The sequence below is a fragment of the Papaver somniferum genome, chromosome 10, assembly GCF_003573695.1.
Source record: "Papaver somniferum cultivar HN1 chromosome 10, ASM357369v1, whole genome shotgun sequence".
NCBI lineage: Eukaryota > Viridiplantae > Streptophyta > Magnoliopsida > Ranunculales > Papaveraceae > Papaver > Papaver somniferum.
The window spans coordinates 164,054,912-164,074,549 of record NC_039367.1 but is presented as its reverse complement, the minus strand read 5'-3'; positions in this window follow the sequence as shown (position 1 = coordinate 164,074,549).

The following is a 19,638-nucleotide window of genomic DNA, read 5'->3' as shown; positions in this document are numbered from 1 at the left end:
ACTGTCAATTGGTTATAAGGAGAATACAAGGGACTACACCAACATATGGCATAAGATCTGCCAAGCTATAGGGAGTGTAGATCCCGTAGTAAGCATCAACTGCTACAAATGGGGATTAGACCGAATGAGTCCACTGTTTGTTGAGATCCACGGAAGCGTACCTAAGACAGGAGGAGATCTTCGAATAATTATTGAGAAGTATGCTCGTATTGAAGAAATCCAGCGTGAGAAACCGAGGGAACAAACGCGAAGGTCTCACCGTACCAATTCCGCAGAACAAACCAGCAGGGCCAAAAGGAATAGCTCAGTGGAACGACCGCACGAAGATAGGAAGGAACGAAGATATGATCGAAAAAAGGCGACCGAAAATTCGAAGATCAGGTTTATACGAAGCTCAATGCTAGCTACGCTTGGATCTTGCGAGAGATCAAAGAAAGGGAAAATTTGGAGTGGCCATGGTCTAAGGGAAAAAGCCCCCAAGGACCAAGAAGTCAAAATATTACTGTGAGTATCATTGCATCAATGGTCACCAGATCGAGAAATGCAAAAACCTCAAAATAATGATCCAAAAGTTGATTGATGCTGGCGAAATCAAGTAATACATACAAAAGGAAGTCACCGAGGATAGATCCAAACGAACCAAGCAAGTCGAACTTCCAGAGGGAAACCGCACAATCAACACCATATCGTGTTCCGAAGCTGTAGGACCCTCACTTACAACACAAATAGGAAACAGGCTAAGAAAGCAATTCAAAGATCACTGCGATTTATATAAGATTGATGGCGTAGAGGTGGACGAGAACGAAAAGTGGATGGACGCTCCTATCATCTTCGATACTGAAGATATCGAAGAATATATGAAAGACCATAACGATCCCTTGGTCCTCACACTACCAGTGGCCGGATGTAACTTCAAAAAGATCCTCATCGACGGGGGAAGCTCAATTAATGTGCTATTCTACGACACCTTCAAACAGATGAATCTCAATGATGAGCAGCTGATGTCCTCGTATTACACCATCTACGGGTTCAACGGAGTGCCCACAAAGCCATTGGGAGACATCGTGTTGTAGGTAAACGCCAGTCCCATGAAGGTAGAAACACGGTTCAGCGTGGTAGACACCCCATCCCCCTATAACTCCATTATTGGCCGAAAATGGGTACACAAACTCAAGGGAGTGGCATCAACTTACTACCAACATCTCAGATTCCCTACACCCGAGGGAGTAATGGAAATCAAGGGAGATCGAGTCTCTGCAAAGGAGTGTCAGGACACTCAGGATCGTATTAACAACGAATAGGAAGAGCAACGAAAAACCCGAAGGACCAAAAACAAAGAAGCTGCGAAAGAAAAGGCCATAGACCTGTTCCTCAAGGAAACCGCGGGGAAGGGCTTGACAAAGAATGATAATATTCTTAAAACAGAGGCAAGTACTTCAGCAGCCAGCGAAGAGCAGGAACATACCAAATAGCAATTAAAGAACGTCCCTGTCCTTGGGGAACCAAAGCCAATGTTCACACCAGTGGAGCCCATAAAAGGAATCAACATAGGAACGGAAGAAAATCCGAAGATGATCAAAATAGGGACCATAATGGACGAAGAAAGAGAAGCTTCCTTAACCAAACTACTTAAAGAATACGCAGATGTATTCGCCTGGAAGTTAGGAGACATGCCGGGTATTGATCCAAAAATAATCCAACACGATCTACGCATCAAACCAGGCACGCTGCCTTTCAGGCAGAAAATAAGAAAAGTTGCACCGAAGTATCATAAGGCAGTAGATAAAGAGCTCCGGAAATTACTAGAAGCATGCTTCATCAAGGAAGTCAAGTACCCAACATGGATCTCGAACATGGTCATCGTTCCTAAGAAAAACGGAGGGGTTAAAAAATGCATCGACTTTACTAACCTCAACAAGGCATGTCCAACAGACAACTATCCACTACCGAGCATAGATCAACTGGTTGAAGCAGTGGAAGGGTACAAAGAGCTATCATCCATGGATGAATATTCTGGTTACAACCAAGTAGTCCTGGAAGAAGAAGATCAACAACAAACAACATTCTGCACCCCGCACGGCCTTTATTGCTACACTAGAATGCCCTTCGGACTTTGAAACGCAGGGGAAGCTTACCAGAGAATGGTCGATGCTATCTTCAAGCCATGGATTTGTAGTACCCTGGAAGTCTACGTTGGCGACATACTCGTCAAAAGTAGGTTGCGCAAAGATCACCACCAAGACCTGAGAGATATTTTTGAAGCAATGAGGAAACATCACATGAAAGTAAATCCGGAAAAATGCACCTTCGGTGTCACCTCAGGGAAATTTCTTGGATATCTGGTAACAAAAAGGGGCATTGAGGTAGACCCCGCAAAGATTCAGGCCATAGTGAAAATGCCATCTCCGAAGAATTTGAAAGAAGTGCAAAAGTTCAATGGATCCTTAGCAGCCTTGAGAAGATTTATTGCCCAATCCTCGGACAAATGCAAACATTTTTTTCAATATTCTCAAAAAATGGAGTAAGTTTGAATGGACCGTAGAGTGTGAAGAAGCCTTCCAAAAAATCAAGGAATACCTGGCTTCAATTCCGATCCTACAAAAACCTGATCCCGATGAGGTTTTGGCGCTGTACATAGCAGCGACAGAAGACGCAGTTAGCGCAGTGCTAGTAAAAACCAATACGAAGATAAAACAACCTATCTATTATGTCAGCAAGACCCTCAATTCTGCGGAAAGTAATTACACGAAGATCGAACAACTTATCCTGGCATTAGTGTGGGCTACTCAAAACCTGAGAACCTATTTCCTAACTCACTTCATCCGCGTCCCATGCAAAGCACCATTGGAAGCAGTCCTCAAAAGCGCGGGGAAAGTAGGAAGAATAGCCAAGTGGAACACCCACCTGGAACAATTCAACATCATCCATGAAATTCAACACTCCCGAAAATCCCAAGTATTGGCGGATTTCTTAGCAGACCTCCCCCTGGACAACGATGAAGAGATTAGGGGCATACCAGAAGCTGACGAAGAAAACAAGGATCCAGTTGATGTCCTCGAACCCACGAGCCAAAGACGATGGGAAGTCTTCTTCGATGGTTCCAAAAATAAGGAAGGGGCGGTAATAGGCATTGTCATCACCACCCCAACCGTAGAAAGGATCGTACAAACACTCAGGTTAGAATTCAAAGAGCATACTAACAACATCGTCGAATACGAGGCAGTCGTACATGCCCTCCGCTTGATAATAGAGATGGGGGTAACTAATGTAAGATTGACAAGTGACTCGCATCTTGTCATACGACAAATAGGGTTCGAATACAATGTATACAACGACACCCTCTCAGCTTACATGGCCTTGGTCCAAACATTGGCATCACAAATTCCGAACATCAAGTTCAGGCACTTATGTAGGAGAGATCTCAGGCACGCATATGCCCTAGCATATATATCATCCATGCTGAAGGACAAGAATATCGAAGCTATCAAAATAACAAGGGTGTACGAGCCTTCAATTGCATCACAATTCTCCTTTGCTACCAATCAAGATACAGTGGAAGAAAATATCAAAGATCAGGTGGGAGAAGACATCCATAACGATTTCGACGAGGAAGACATCCTGTCAAGAGCAAATCAAGACGAAGATTTCAGCAACGAAGATGATTGGAGAATGATGATTCATGCGTTTCTCAAGGATAGAACCTTACCCGCGGATCATAAACAAGCCAGGAAAATACTCTCCAAAGTAGGAAGATATGATCTTCGGGATGGGGTCCTGTACAAGAAATTTTTCCTCGGACCGTTACTGCGTTGCTTATCCAGGAAAGAGGGGCATCGAATTCTAAACGACATCCATTATGGTGACGCAGGGAATCATAGTGGCATGAGATCACTAGCCGACAAAGCAAAAAATGCAAGGATATTACTGGCCCACAATTATACAAGATGCCGCAAGAATGTCCCGACGATGTGAAGAATGTCAGCGTTTCTCCAAAAAGATACACGCGCCAGCAACACCGCTAAATTCTGTGGATATTCCGTGGCCATTTGCAAAATGGGGCATAGATATCGTTGGGCCTTTCATTGGAGGGTCAGGGAAAAGACGATTTTTGATAGTAGCCACGGACTACTTCAGTAAATGGGTGGAAGCTAAAGCCTTAGCCAGGATCAGAGATGTGGATGTGTTTACTTTCATATTCCAAAACATCATTTGCAGGTTCGGCATACCAGCGGAAATCGTGTCCGATAATGGTAAACAATTACAGGGGAAAAATATAGACATGCTCTTCGACACTTTCAAAATATGGAAGAACAAGTCCACCCCCATATAACCTCAGAGCAACGGACAAGCGGAAGCTACTAACAAGACCCTCGCCCTTATCCTCAAAAAGCAATTAGACGAACATAAGGGGCGGTGGTGTGAGCAGCTACACAATGTATTATGGGCATACATGACAGCACGAAGATCTGCCACCGGGGAATCTCCGTTTCTCCTCACTTATGGAGCTGAAGCAGTCATCCCAACAGAGATCCTCATGCCAACCACAAAGACCGAAGCATGGGAGAAAAATCTCATAACATACATGATGTTAGGGAGACTGGACGACCTGGAAGAAAGGAGGGAAGCAGCATTGCAAAAGATGGAAAATTATCAACGAAGATTAGCGAGAGAATACAACAAAAAGGTTAAGCTTCGAAATTTTGTAGAAGGGCAATATGTCCTAAGAACAATCCCGCAGTATCAATGAGAGAAGCAATAGGGAAAGTTAGCACCTACGTGGGGAGGACCTTTTATAATACACGACATTGCGGGAAACGGTTCCTACTATCTTTGCAATCTGAAAGGCGAGGTCCTCCGACACCCTTGGAATGCTAAATGGCTCAAACCGTACAACCCATAGGAGCAGCGCAGCTTTGCATCTACGTGAAGAATACCAGAAGAAGAAGGCAGCGTAACCGCTCTACATGTTTCTATCTCTGGATGAGGAGTAGCAGGCCTCAACCTATCAATCAAACAAACTTTTTGCAAAATCTTCAAGCAAACGAAATGGTCAAAAGGCCCGCTGGGTGCACGCATGTACATTACATAATAAATTAACAATATTGGGTAAAGTAGTTAATCTACAATCTCTCAAGGCTCCCCTATCAGTGTCTATGAGTGTAAGACCATGGGGAAGGCACCCAACAGAAAGAGATACCCAACCAATTTTAAGGCAGCGGGTCGACAGAATGGGTGCATGTAAATATTTCAAATAAGCATCCCATATCTTCGCCAGCGGGGTGACAGGTCTCAAGACGATCACGAAGGTACTTACCTTCGGTGTCGCACCCAAACACTCTTATCTTTTTACAAAGCAATTTATTTCTAATTTAACGCTTCACAATACTTAAAATAAAAATGAATTGATAACGCAGGTAAGCCAAAAGGTTGATCCATTTCATAAAGAGTTGATTACAAGTTCAACAAATAAGATAAAGCAAGAAACACATCAAAAAATGATCTGAAACTATATAATCAAAAAGGATCAACTTTCTATGAATAATAAAAGAAATCTACTTGGACGATACAGCTCCATCAACAGGGTTGTATTTGCGAGATGAAGGTACGCTACCACCTGAAGAAGGCCCAGAAGAACCAGGCAAGGGCGCCGGTGGGGGACGACGCGGATAATTCTTGACAAGACCATGTTCGACTTTAAGATCAAGTTCAATCTTGTCTAGGACTTTGTTGGTCTCCTCAGCTAACTGACATCGAGCTTTATATGTGATAACAGCGGTCCGCTGGTGGGCCTGAGACAACAATGAAGATAGGCGTTCCGCCTCTTTGGAGGCAATCTATGCTGCTTCCTCACGAGACGCAGCCAACCCTTTGAAATAATTGGTTTGTCCCTCCTGTTTCACTAAGGCAGATTGGGCTTTTTTAAGCTCATCATTTGCTGCCTGAAGCTGTCCCTCAAACGCTGAAAACAAGAAATACCAAGGGGTTAAAACAAAGAAATAACAGAATCAGAATCGATAAAACGAGGTTATACCTTCGACATTAGTCGAAGCCTCTTCATACTCATTAACAACTGCGTCCTGTGCCTCATCAAGAAAGTCAGACTCGTCGGATAATTTCTTATAATCCATTTGAAGGTTCGTAAGAGCAAATTGACTCGCATTTAAGTCTACCTGCTTCATTGAATCCAAGTGAAGAAGATGGATGACTTCATCATTCATCTCCCCCATCCTTTTATGGAGTCGATACATATTTACTTCAACATCTCTCTAAAACTCCACTTGGCGGGCAACATCATCTCGAGACACTGCTAGGGATTTACTAAGAGCGCCGACCTTAGCCCTAGCATTATCTCTTTCTTTGGTAAGACGCAACATACTATCCCTAACCCCAGGGCCTAAGAAGGAACGAGACTGTCGTAACTCTTCTTCCAGCCTCTAAGTCCGAAGCATGTCCTCGAGCTTCCCGCAGGTTATCACGCGTCCATAGCAGCGTACCATTGAACAGACGACGGTCATGGTTGTACTTATTTTGCATATCAACCATTAGTGTTCGCTTTTCACGCCACTCAGCTGTTAAGGCGTTGTCCTCATCAGCACGAGTGTTCCACTTTACGGCTTCACTTTTCAACTTACCCACCAACTATGCAATACGGGATTTCTGTCGTTCCCTTTCTTTCCGAAGCCATATTAGCTCGGGGACTCCACCCACTGAAGATAGGGTGGGGAGACTCATACAGAACACGAAAGTACAAATAGGGAATCACGAGGAGTGAAAGATTGGTAAAATACGAACCTGTGAAGGACGAGACATTTTTGCGAGTCTGCTCCAATTCGTTGCGGACTACAACAAGTTCTGAACGAAGACTCTCCTCAGATTTACCCAGCTGTTCTTTTTCCTTAAGACGGCCCCTTAGTTCATTTATTTCCACTTCAGCCGCAGACAGTTCCTCTTTTCTATGACGAAGCTTAGCCTCCAACTTTAAAGACTTTGCTTTGAAGAATTGGTATAGAACATGGTTATAATGTTCCCTCCTCATCATCTATGTCACAAACAACAAACATTATTACACCGAAGGGATCAGATATCACGAAGAATACAATAAACATTATAATGTTCGCCCCCAACAACAAACATTATAATGTTCGCTCCTCATCATCTATGTCCCAAACAACAAACATTATTACACCGAAGGGATCGGATATCACGAAGAATACAATGTTCGGATATCATGATGAAAAAAGTACAAGGATTTACCTCTAAGACACGCTGCTGGGGAAAACCGTATTGGTACCCATCAGCTATTGCCATCATATCAGCAACAAAGGATGGAGGGTCAACCACTAGGTTAGCTTCCGAAGCTCTCAGATTCTTCTCCCACATCTCAGCAACGCGAGCCTCAGAAGACAATTGCATCATCTGACGAGTATAAGCATCGAAATTCTTCTCACCAGTGACCACTGGGCAGATTAGGGACGAACATCAGATTCTTCTTCTTAAGCCAAGCCAAGATGGAATCTTCACCTTCAGGCATCAGCGAGTGAGGGAAATCCTCCGAAGGAGACTCAACCGCAGACTTCTCCTTGGCTTTTATCTCCTCACCCGCGCAAGTTTCGACATCACAACCCTCAGCATGACCACCTGCGTTTTCATCCTGCTGACTAGTGGCACCCTCTTTACCAAGATTCCCAAGCACATCCCAATCATCATTTGGGGAAAGAAATGAGAAGTCTTCGGCAAGACCCATGGCAGCGTTTACATCAAAGGATTCCCCTGCGGAATATATCCTACCAAAGGAAAATTCAGGGGAAATAACGGGCAGAGTACCCACACCACCAGTATTATCGCCAACAGGGGAAGATCCCCCCTCGCCAGTACCACCTGCGGTAATATTACCCTCAGACTCACCATCACCACCCGCGACAACTTCTTATTCACGATCACCACCCGCGGCAACTTCTTCTTCACCGTTACTACCCTCGTCATCAGGAGGAGAAATATCAGTGCGCTCTTTTCCATCGGACATTTCTTCATCTTCAGCAAACCCTTCGTTCACAGGACTAGTAACCTCCTCATAAACCTCAGCCTCACCGGTCACAATAGTAGAAGATTGTTTGTGTCCAATTTTATTCTTCTTCGACACCTACAAACCAGTACACGTCCCAACAAAGGCTCATTTTCTCCCTCACTTAAAAACTATTTTTTCAACCAAGGAAAAAAGGGGCAAATAGAATAGAGAATATAAGAAGAAACTGTACCTTGGCAGTAGCAGCACTCTTCGGTGGAAGGGTAGCACCAGAACCCTCCTCCTCATCTCCATCAACGACATCAAGAGCGTAAGGAAAATTCATGCCCGCAAAATTCAGACGCCAAGGACAGAAATTTCCATAACGAGCAGGAGGAGTTTCACGAGGCTTGCTGTTTTCAGAAGGACGCCAATCGAGCGGACCAGGAATCCAACCGTAAGCCCAAGGGACAACAATTTCAATGACAGTATCATGCCACTCATAATCATGATCATGCTTAATCCTTTCACGATCAGGAAAGAGCTTCCTTTTAGCAGATCTCTCAGTGCCAGGAACATACTTCAGCTTGGCATCACTCACCTCACTCAAAAGACGAATTTCACCCCGAGGAGCAGCAATGTTACGAAGACTAACACTCCACGATTTACGGTTCCTACTGTTGACATAATCCCTAAAGGAACTATTAAAATTTTGAGGAGTGTACCACTCTCTCTCAGCAGGATTTGGAACGTAGCAGGTCATCATCGTCTCCCCCTTGCTCCGAAGATATCATTCCTTCAGTGCACGAAGATAATTCCTAGACAATTGCGACACGGAACGATTATGAGTGTTTGTGGAAGAACCATTGCGACTAGCCAGCACATCATAATAAAAGGAGTCACCCGACTTATACAGGGGCAACATGGGACCCGCCTCGAAGGCTCCAACCATAGTCAACAGATGGAACTCATCAAACTGATACTTAGAGAGGAGTTTGTAAGTGATATCATCATCAGGGGCATAGAAGAGAACCTCAAAGGCTTGAAGATCATGTTTTTCCTGGAACATCTCAAGATCAATATGCTTGAAAGTGACCTTTTTCTTACCAACTGAAACGCTGCGTATCACGGGGGAAACCTCTTCCTCGTCTGCGGAATCTGACGTGGGACTCAATTCTGAAGCCTTCCTTTTGGAAGGAATATTTTTAGGCGGATCAGCTTTCAACATAGTACCCTTGGAGTACTTCCCCTTGAAAGAAACCGTTGGAGGAGGCGGCAAAGAACTCTGCAGGGGCACTGAAGGAGAAGCCATGAAACGAAAGGGCGAAACATCCAATGTTTCACTACGAGGAGGAGGAGCCCGCATACTCCTAGAATCATCACGGGGAGGAGCCTGCGTACTCCTAGAATCTTCACGAGGACGAGAAGGAGCGCGGTTAACAGCGTACCTAGACCCAGAAGGGCCCTTCGGCAGATCCCATTTCTTAGTAGGCAAAGACTTCGCACCAGAAGAAGATGAAACCGTATGACCACGAGGATCCGATTGCGAAGATTTATAAGAACCTTCCCCAAGTGGAGATATTTCAGAATCTCTACGCGGAGGGGATCTTGGCGGACTAGACGGCGGGGTCTGGTAAAGAAACCGCGAACGATCAGACATAGCTACGAGGAGACACAAAAACAGTTTAGAGGTGAATACGAGGGGGCCACCAAATATCAAAAAACCCATAAAATGATAGTTCATCTTAGTCTCTCCCAAAAACCCAAAAACTAGAGAACAATCAATCAATCAAAATACTGTCATATTCGCTTTGTAAAGAAGAACAGGGGAAAGCATATATGCTTCGACATATGTGTTCTTCATCACAAAACAAACAAGTTAAACCAGCATAAGATAAACAAGTCGATACAAACAGCGGAAGATGGACAAATCAACAGCAGAAAAAGCGAAAAAACCCCATACCTATATAGAAGGAATTCACAGCACCACAAAGAAGAAGACAAACACCAACGAACAGGCAAGAGCAGAAGAATCAGAAAGAATCAGGAGCAGGGCGTGATCAATGAAAAGATAGGAGCAGTTAATAGCTAGAGAACAAGGAGAAAGAACAAAAATCTCTGAAAAAAATTATATGAAGACTGGGAGGGAGAGAATGAAAGTTATTTCTAGAAAATTTTCACATTATGTCTCTTATTTATAAGCTTGGGAGCAGAACTGTAATTGTCCCCTCCTTTTAAGAATGCAATTATTACATGGGTTGGGAAACGTTCCCGAATATTTAGGGGAAGTTATTAGGAGAGAGATGAGGAATATGTAACGTTATTTTTCTTCTAAACTCCCACTAATACCCAAATCAGAAGAAAAGGGGCAAATTGTGTGTACATTTTTAACCATCATCCACGTGTTTATGAAGAAATACGTGGAAGGCATGCGAACCAAGTCATCAAAACATGATGAGACACGCTTCCAACCAAGAAGCATGTCCCATCAGCATCAGATCTTCGTCCAGATAATCCGATGGTAGAAAATTAAGGTGTACCGAAGAATGATGTTACTGCGAGAGCACCAAATAGCCCCCAAAGATCTACTTTCTCTTATCCACAGAAAGAGCCAAGATCAACGGCGAGGAGAAATCTGACTGACACGAATGTGACAGGGGCAGAAGACACTTGTCTGACACGAGAAAACGTCTCAACTACCCGCATTAAACACTCTGAGCAGTGTACGTGTCAATCAACCCATAGGACGAACGAGGACAACCCTTCGTGATCAAGCATGGAACGCAGGGGGCATTGTAAAGGACGAAGACCTCTGCGTGATGGACACAAAGCACAAGAAGATAAGGTTGCAACGACTTCTCAGAAGTAGGACCCACGTTTCAACCCTATAAATACCCCTCTCCACTAAGAGAGAAGGGGTCGACCAATCCTCAATCCTTAGAAGAGAACATAAGAGAGAGAAATAGGAAGAGTAAGTAAATCCCTTGTTTCCGCAGACTAATGTATACTCAAAATTCATTCGTCTTTGTAAACATTCAATACATAGTGAAACACCAACCTCCGTGGATGTAGGCCTTAGTGCCGAACCACGTAAATCTCCATCTTATTTATATTTCAACACTTTTATATTCATTGCATATCCCTTGTGATTCGTATTTGTGTTCGTATTTGTAGTCTTACTCTTCATACGATCATTTTTCTGATATTATTCGACTAGACAGTGATGAGCCCGAGGGCTTTGAGTCGATGAACCGATAGTATCATGTATTTTATGCATGTGCCTTTTAGGTCAAGAGTTTTTAGTATGTGCGAACATTGTTTGTGAACACGTAAAAGCCCACGTGATTCATGTGTTCACATAAAATATAAAACGAAAAACATCAATAAATAACCAAAAGTGATCATGAAAAAATTTATACTTTACGAAAGACAAATTGAAGATAATTGAAGTGGCAAATAAAAATCATTTTACTTTTGAATAAAATTCGACGTTAAATAGTCTAAAATTAGTACAATATGTCGTATATGTGGGATAATTTAAATTTGACTTTGAAATATGAACTATAGGTGGGCTAAACGTACATGCTTAGCACAAGTGGTCTGCATTGGGCGAAGAAGAAGGAGAAGGAGAAGGAGGAGGCAGAGAACCGGAAAAGACGCAAGAAAGATGGATAAAGAAATTAACATGGAAAAACGTTTCAATTAAAGGTAAACTATTCTCGTAATCATTTACAGCCCTCCAAGTTTATATAAATAATAATTCAGTTCATCTTTTGTTAAATGAAGACCCCTCATCAGAACAAGTAATTTCTTGCCCCTGGGCCTTGGTTGCCTGCCAGTGGGCTTTCCCTGCTTGCCTATCAGGCCCGACCCTGAAAAGAATACACAAAGTTTTACCAGAGGTAGATAGAACAAAAAGTAAAAATACAAGTTTACATAAAAAAAAATGTTTCCCAATTATTGAGCACTGAATATGAGAAGTTCCGATGAACTATATGATCATCATCAGCAGCCCAACTAAGTACCAGAGATTTAACATCTTCAATTAGCTCATCATCTGTTTTGTACTTGTGATCCTTTTCAAATTTCTTGCGATTTCTTTCACGACAAACCACCCAAATTACTGCATATATGGAATGATTCCCCAAATGAAGTTACCTGAAGGTGAGAAAAAGGAGTGATCCCATGTTTCAGCAAGTTGCCGCAAAGAAAATGGAAAAACCCATGCCCAATCACCACCTGGAAAGACCACACACCAAATCTTACGTGCAATTTTACAGTGCGGGGACAAATGTTCTTGTGTTTCAATGGTGTTACAACACATGATGCACAGGGATGGACCAAGGAATGATAAATTTCCTTTTAAGGTCCGGGCTAGAAGCTTTGGTTGAGCAAAAAAAAAAAAGAATTTTGGCTTGTGGACTGGGAAGGCTGTCCGGACTAAAGCCCCCTTTAGCCTAGCTGTAGGCCCGTCAGTGATGATGCAGGAATTGTACAGATCCACTCCCTTAATCTGAAGATTGTGATGGTATTTAGCTTGTCCTGGGTTCTACCCCAGACAAGAAACTTGACTTTTGGAGGAATTGCAGGTTTCCGTATGAACGAGTGAGGAAAGTTGTGAATACGTGAATGTTCAATGAGTCTAGAGTACAAAAATTTTAACGAAAAAAATTCCAGAACTGTTCAGAACCCATCTCTTAGTATCCATGAAAGAGTCCAGAACAGGAAGAGTATCTCCAATGCACAAAAAAAGAGCTGCCAATGTTTTTGTTTCACTGCGGGTTTGCAATCTTCTGAAGTTGAAGTTCCTACCATCTTGTGTCACCATATCTGCCAGTTTTGCATTTTTGTCTCTTACAATCTTATACACAGATGCGAATGAGACTGCCAGTGGAACATCGCCAATCCACTGATCATTCCAGAAAGAAATGTGTCTTCCTGAGTGTATGTATAAAGTAGAATTCATAGAAATCATATGGCTTTGTTCAGCAATGACTCTCCAGCAAGAGATGCCATAAGTGGAGTTAAACTTACCCACTTCCCAGGAAGAATAATTGCTCTCATGTTTGTCCGCTATGATTCTATACCAAAGCTTATTTCTATCAATACCAAATCTCCGGCACCATTTCGCCAGCGTAGCTATATTCATCAGTTTTAGATTACAGACTCCCAAGCCACCTTTATGTAAAGGTGCACCAACAGTTCCTCAGTGCACAAAAATGATCAACATATGCCACTTGCTAGCAACTTGTTATTAGCAGTGTGGTGGCACTTTTTTAACCATCAACGCCATGAGTAAACTTGTATTGAACCAAATGGGTTTTTGATTAGCGTATTAAAGTAAAGGCGTCCACTAAAACAAATTAACATTCGCTAACCCGGCCTTGTTTTTGTGTACACATATACCTCACTATCAGACACGTGTATACAAAAAGATACGTGGAAAGCATGCGGGTCAAAACATCAACACATGATGCGTTCCGAAACACCAAATAAAACCCGAGGAGTTACTTTATCTCATCCCCAAAAGAGAAGCTAAGATCAACGGTGGAGAGAAAGTTAGCTGACACGGACTGACAGGGGCAGAAGACACTTGTCTGACACGAGCAGACCCCTCAACTACCCGCATTAAACACTCTGAGCAGTGTACGTGTCGACCAACCTGTGGAACGATCGAGGATGCCTCTGCGGGATCAAGGGGCAAACGCAGACCTCCGCGTGATGGACGCAAGGACACAAGAAGATAAGGTTCCAACGGTCTTGGGTCCCACATTCTAATCTTATAAATACCCCATCTCCACCAAGAGGAAGGGGGATCGAAGAAGTCAGGGAGAGAAGGAGAGAGAGAGAGATTGCAAGGGTAAGTTAATCACTTAGAAGAGAGAAATATGTAAACCCAAAAGTCATTCGACTGTTCCTGTAACCGTGAAGAACATAGTAAAACAACAAACCCCGTGGATGTAGGCCTTAGTGCTGAACCACGTAAACCTTGGTCTTATTTATATTTCAGCACTTTACATTTATTTAGCCCATGGATGTTTACTTATATGTTTTGTTTTCCTTAATACTTACGTCCCATGCGCAAACGCCTCGCATGGAGTTGTTAGATGAGGCTATGATAAACCCGAAGGTTTTGAGCCAATAAATCAACACTAGTATATCATCATCACAATCTCTTTAGACGATAATGAGTGATTGTGAGTGTTCGGACCCCCTCGCAGGTCTGAGTGCTCACAGTTTTATTTCTTTTTGTTCGTTGGTCGTAATTAGCACACGAACCTTCTAGTTATTTTTTTTAAAATAGGGCGATTCATTAAAAAACAAGAACCGTACAAAAATTAAATCATCCATATGGTTCTAACTTCTAAAGCCTTGGAAAAACATAGAGACAGAATGGGCACAAACCTTCCAATTATCTTGTCGGCAACTTCGTTCTCTTTCTAATCTCAAAACTAACTAAACTTGGAGATCTCATTCTTATTAAATCTATTATTATTTTTTTGAGGAAAAATGTTAATATATTGAAAAAAGAAAAAACTACAAAAGCGTATAGGAAAAATAAAAGCACAACAGTGCAACATGAGTTCAGGCAAATGCCATACACAGACCACAAAAAGAAACAACACCCTGGCAACAAGCGAAACAACAAACTATCATTTCTTCTTGGCAGATTTTCTATGCCCTCGGCCTAGTTTTGTCATTGCCCCATTATCCTTTAAACCTGGTTTTCCAAGCTCCCTTTCCATCCTAGTCTTTTGTTTTTTATTATTTAATTCGCTAAAAATGGCCCTCTTTCTTTTTTCAGAACACCCATTATTGGCTCCTATCGTAACTGACAAGTTTAACATATTGTCCACGTGCTGAGAACCAGACCGTTGTATCTTGTTTGGGATAACATCTTTAGTCTTCACAAATTCCATCTCATCATTTGAAGTTCTTATTAAATCTATAATCTATTCAATTTACCCCAACATCTCAAGACCCTCTTTTATTCTACGGTACGCGAGTTATAACCCCAAAGATGTCACATCCATGCACAAAAATTCCACCAAAACAAAATGTTCACAAAAATCTCATTTAACATAAACTGTCTACATTACCCTTCTATTATTTAAATCACCCAACAAAAACAAAAATCAACCCAACCTTTAAATTTTATTATATTATCACCGCGAACAACAACCCATCACCAGCAACACCACCACCACCCGTCGTCGCCGCCGCCACCGACCACCTTCGCCGGCTCCACCGATCACCACCGCGCCACCACCAGAAAAATGATGAAACCAAAAATTGGTTTCACCAAAATAAGATGAAACCAAATTTTGGTTTCATCATAAAAGAAAGGAGAAAGAAGAAGAAGAAAAAATGAAAAACAATAAGATGAAACCTTCCACCACCGTCAACTGCACCGCCCCCATCGCCACCACAACCATAATCACCACAACCACCACTACCATTACCTCCTTAACTAAGACTACTTTCAACGAAAAACAATCCACAATAAGATGAAACCTACCACCACCGTCAACTGCACCACCCCCATCGCTGCCACAACCACCAGCACCACAACCACCACTACCATTACCCCCTCAACTACAACCAGTTTCAACAAAAAATAATCCACCTGTATCCCACCATCAAAAATTGGCTTCACAGATATTAATATTCAACAAAATGAAAAAAATACGATGAAACCTAATTAGGTTTCATCAACTTCAGCCAATTCATTACACTTTTAACAATGCAGACATACACCTCCTTAATTGTAACCCATATCCGTCCTTTATGCAACACCTGAAGCTCAACTACAACTCTCATTGCATTAGCACCACCCTTACTCAGTTAATCCATTCTTTATCACTTCCATAACTTCAGTTAAGGCCACCGCTACCAACAAAACTTCTTCATCAATACCTGGAGTACCAGTAACAGACCCTTCTATACACATTCTCCCAATTCATACACACATATAATCAAAATCACCATTGTACATACAATCGAAACCACATTGTCATTTCACCAACATAATTTCAATGATGAAACCAAACATGCCGTCTTCCAAGTCAGACCGAATAAACTTAGACAAAAAATCAGGTGAAACCAAAATTTGGTTTCATCATAAACTTAATTTTCATCATTAAAATCTTTGGTTTCATAACAGAAAATAGGAAAGTTTATGATGAAACCAAATTTGGTTTCATCATTAGTTTACTGTTTTCACCAACCAAAACTGTCAGAATTTGATGAAACCAATTTTGGTTTCATCATAAATCTGTCATTTCCCAATACAATATTTATTTCGATTTTGAAGATGTATCATCATTTGATGGTGATGAAAACATTATAAGGTGGTGGTGGTGATTGTAGAGGATTGAACGAGGAGGCGGAGGTGATGTTGGGAGCGGATCTGCAGGTACTGGTGTTGATTGTAGATGAGGTGTTGTTGGTGGCCGATTTGTAGGTATTGGTGGTGGTTTTAGATGATAAAAGGAGGAGGTAGAAGTAGTGTTGGTGGAGGATTTGATGTACTGGTGGGAAAGACAAAAATAAGAGGAGGCGGTGTTGTTGATGGAAAATCTGTAGACGGAGAAGAAGAAGGTGATGATGGTGTTAATGGAGGAGAAGGAGGTGATGATGGTGTTAATGGAGGAGACGGAGCTACTGTTGGTGGCGGATCTGGACACATCGATGGTTTGATGGTGGCGGAGCTACTGTTGGTGATAGATCTGAATAGAAATAGAAGAAAAAGAGACGAAGGTTTCGTGGAGGAGACGAAGGTGTTGCTGCTGGTGGTGACGGAGGTGTTGTTGTTGGTGATGACGGAGGTGTTTCGATGGTGTTCATGGAGAGATATTTGTTGCTGCTGGTGTTAATGGTGGTGGGGAGATGAAGACCACATAGATAGAAAAAAGAAAGGAGAGAAGAAGAAGAAGACAAGGTAAAAAGGGTATGTTTGACTTTTTTTAAAGTAATAAAAACTAAATTTGCACATTATAATTTGACCTGGAGTTTATGTGTCACTTTTTAATTAAATGATTTTCATTTATTAAAAATAATATGGCTGGATTTTTTGTACCACATATTTGGTCACCTTGATTTTATTTGACTAGTTTTGTTTATTCTAAGTATTATGAAGCATTTTAAAAAATTGAAAGTTTCAAAGAAGGTCATCCCAAATACGAACTATATTAAGAAACATAAATCACGAGAAAGTAATGTTGGTGGACTAATTTAATGCATGACCCCGTATGCATGTTACTTCCATGCTCTATACTTCCGACTTCATACAAGTTTGACATGTAAGTCAAAGTCTATATCCTTCCCTGGATGCAAAACGTAAAAGATAACCGCGGTAAAGGAAGCATTTAAAACGACATGGTTGCTGCTGGTCATTTGCAGTTCAAAAAGGAAGTGAACGTACCTAAACAAATGGAGCCAATTACGAAACGGAAAATGGGTCATTTGTCCAAATAGTTTTAAAAAAATGGTTCAAATGGACGAGTAAAAATTATTATGGGTGAAATGGACACCAAAAAAATAGCAAGGATGGAACTGGATTCATCCTGACTTAAACTTAAAAAATAGAAAGGATGAAACTGGATGCATCCTGAAAATTAAAAATAAGAAAAAGTATTTGAAAATGGGTAGGATGAAAATGTTTATATCCTGGCTATTTTTACATTTTTGTCCATTTAAAAAATATCAAAATCTAAATGTCATTTTCACCCAGGAATTATTGATTTTTATCTTTTCAACCAATTTTGTGATTACGAAACAATTAAACTTTAGAAGGTACACATCTAGATTTTCATTTTGAACCCAAGTGCTTAACAGGATATATACATAAAGCATCCCACAGAGCTCCCAGTGTGTCCTGAATTCATACATTTGCAGTAAGAAATAACAGGAAAAGACTAGAGATAAGTTCCGATCTCATAAAGATATGTCAGACTCAGACACAGGGCAAATCCAGAATAGTTATGAATCTTATTATTAACTGAGTACATGATTAGGAAATGGCGAACATACACACTATGGAAAAGCGAAACACGCAAGAAACATACACTATTGTAGGATCGAGCAAGAGAGAGGAGAGCACAACGCGGAAGCAAATAAAAGATTACATTGATAATCAAATTTGATGTACATAAACTCACGGCTTAATAGCCTGCTTATAGTCTCACAAACTTGACAATCACTCAAAGTACTTACCTAATAAAATCAAACTCTAAATAAAGCACACTTCTAGAAACACAAAGAAACTCTAAATATAGTAAAACTCTAAAACAAGCAACCGACACAACTTGCTCTTCTAGTTAACTCGAACTTCCAAATATCGCATAGTGTGTCAACATCGTATGTTAATCCAACTTGACTGTGTCAACTGCAACAGTTGATCCATTCGGACTGGATCAACAATCTTGGTTTAACTTCCAACATCCTCCCTTAAACCAATATATCATTGAACGATAATTCAGGAACTCTCTTCTTCCATTGATAAATGTTTGCACGTCCTTGTCTTTTATCATTTTATATTCCTCTTCTTCAATCGATAAACGTTAACACATTCTTGTCTTTTCTCATACCAGAATTTCGTCATCATTATCAAACTCAATTCACAAACCAATCTTCTTCATTTGCTTAACAGTAAAACATCAAACACTCTTTTCACATTCTTCTTCATCACAGCGGAACAAAAACCTTAACAAGATAGAAACACCTCATTGTGTTGTATACAACTTGCTAACCAAAAAAAAAAACCACTCATCACCGAGCATTGTAGATCACCTTCAATTTTATTCACTGAGCATTGTAGCTCAAACTCAATACTTGTTTACCTACTTCACTTGCAGGATTTCCACTTAACACTTCAAATTCCACCCTGGAATTTCTTCACTTCTCTAGCCAAATCCCCACCGGTATTGCTCTTCACAACTCTAGACAAATACGCACACTAGGATTGCTTCACACAACTCTTAGCCAAATCCCCACTGGGATTGCTTCATTTCTCACGAACACAACCTTGTGACGTCTCTTTTCTTCAATCTCTCATCACCACCTGGTGATTACTTATCTTTCTTCAGAACATTGTTGTTCTTTCTTCTTCTCTTGTTCCAGTCACGCTATTGTTGCGAAACCTTCACACTTTTTTGTTCTTCAATATTCTCTCACAATATTTTTTTTATGCTTCTGCCACAAGCAATAACTAACACAAAGTCTGCCACACTTTGTGAGATTTCCAAGTTTCTGCCACAAACTCTTTAATCTCCATGTTTGAGCTTAATACGATACCATCCTCCCTTAAGCTCAAACTTAACCATCCAATCATTCCTTGTCATTCTAAGCTTCTGAATTCGACCACCTTAATAAAATTGTACGAATCTAACTGCAATACCAGCTTTGATCCATCAAACTGTACCAGCCCTCCTGACTGCAATACCAACTTTGATCCTCTATCAAACTGTACCAATCCTCTGACTACAATACCAACTTTGATCCTTTCGTCTTTTTCGAATCCATGACTTAACCCTTCGAATCAACCACTTACCCAAAAACTTCTTACCTCAACAAACATCAAACTGCTATCGCAACGTCTCTGACAGAACACATCACACATTTTTATTGTCATCTGC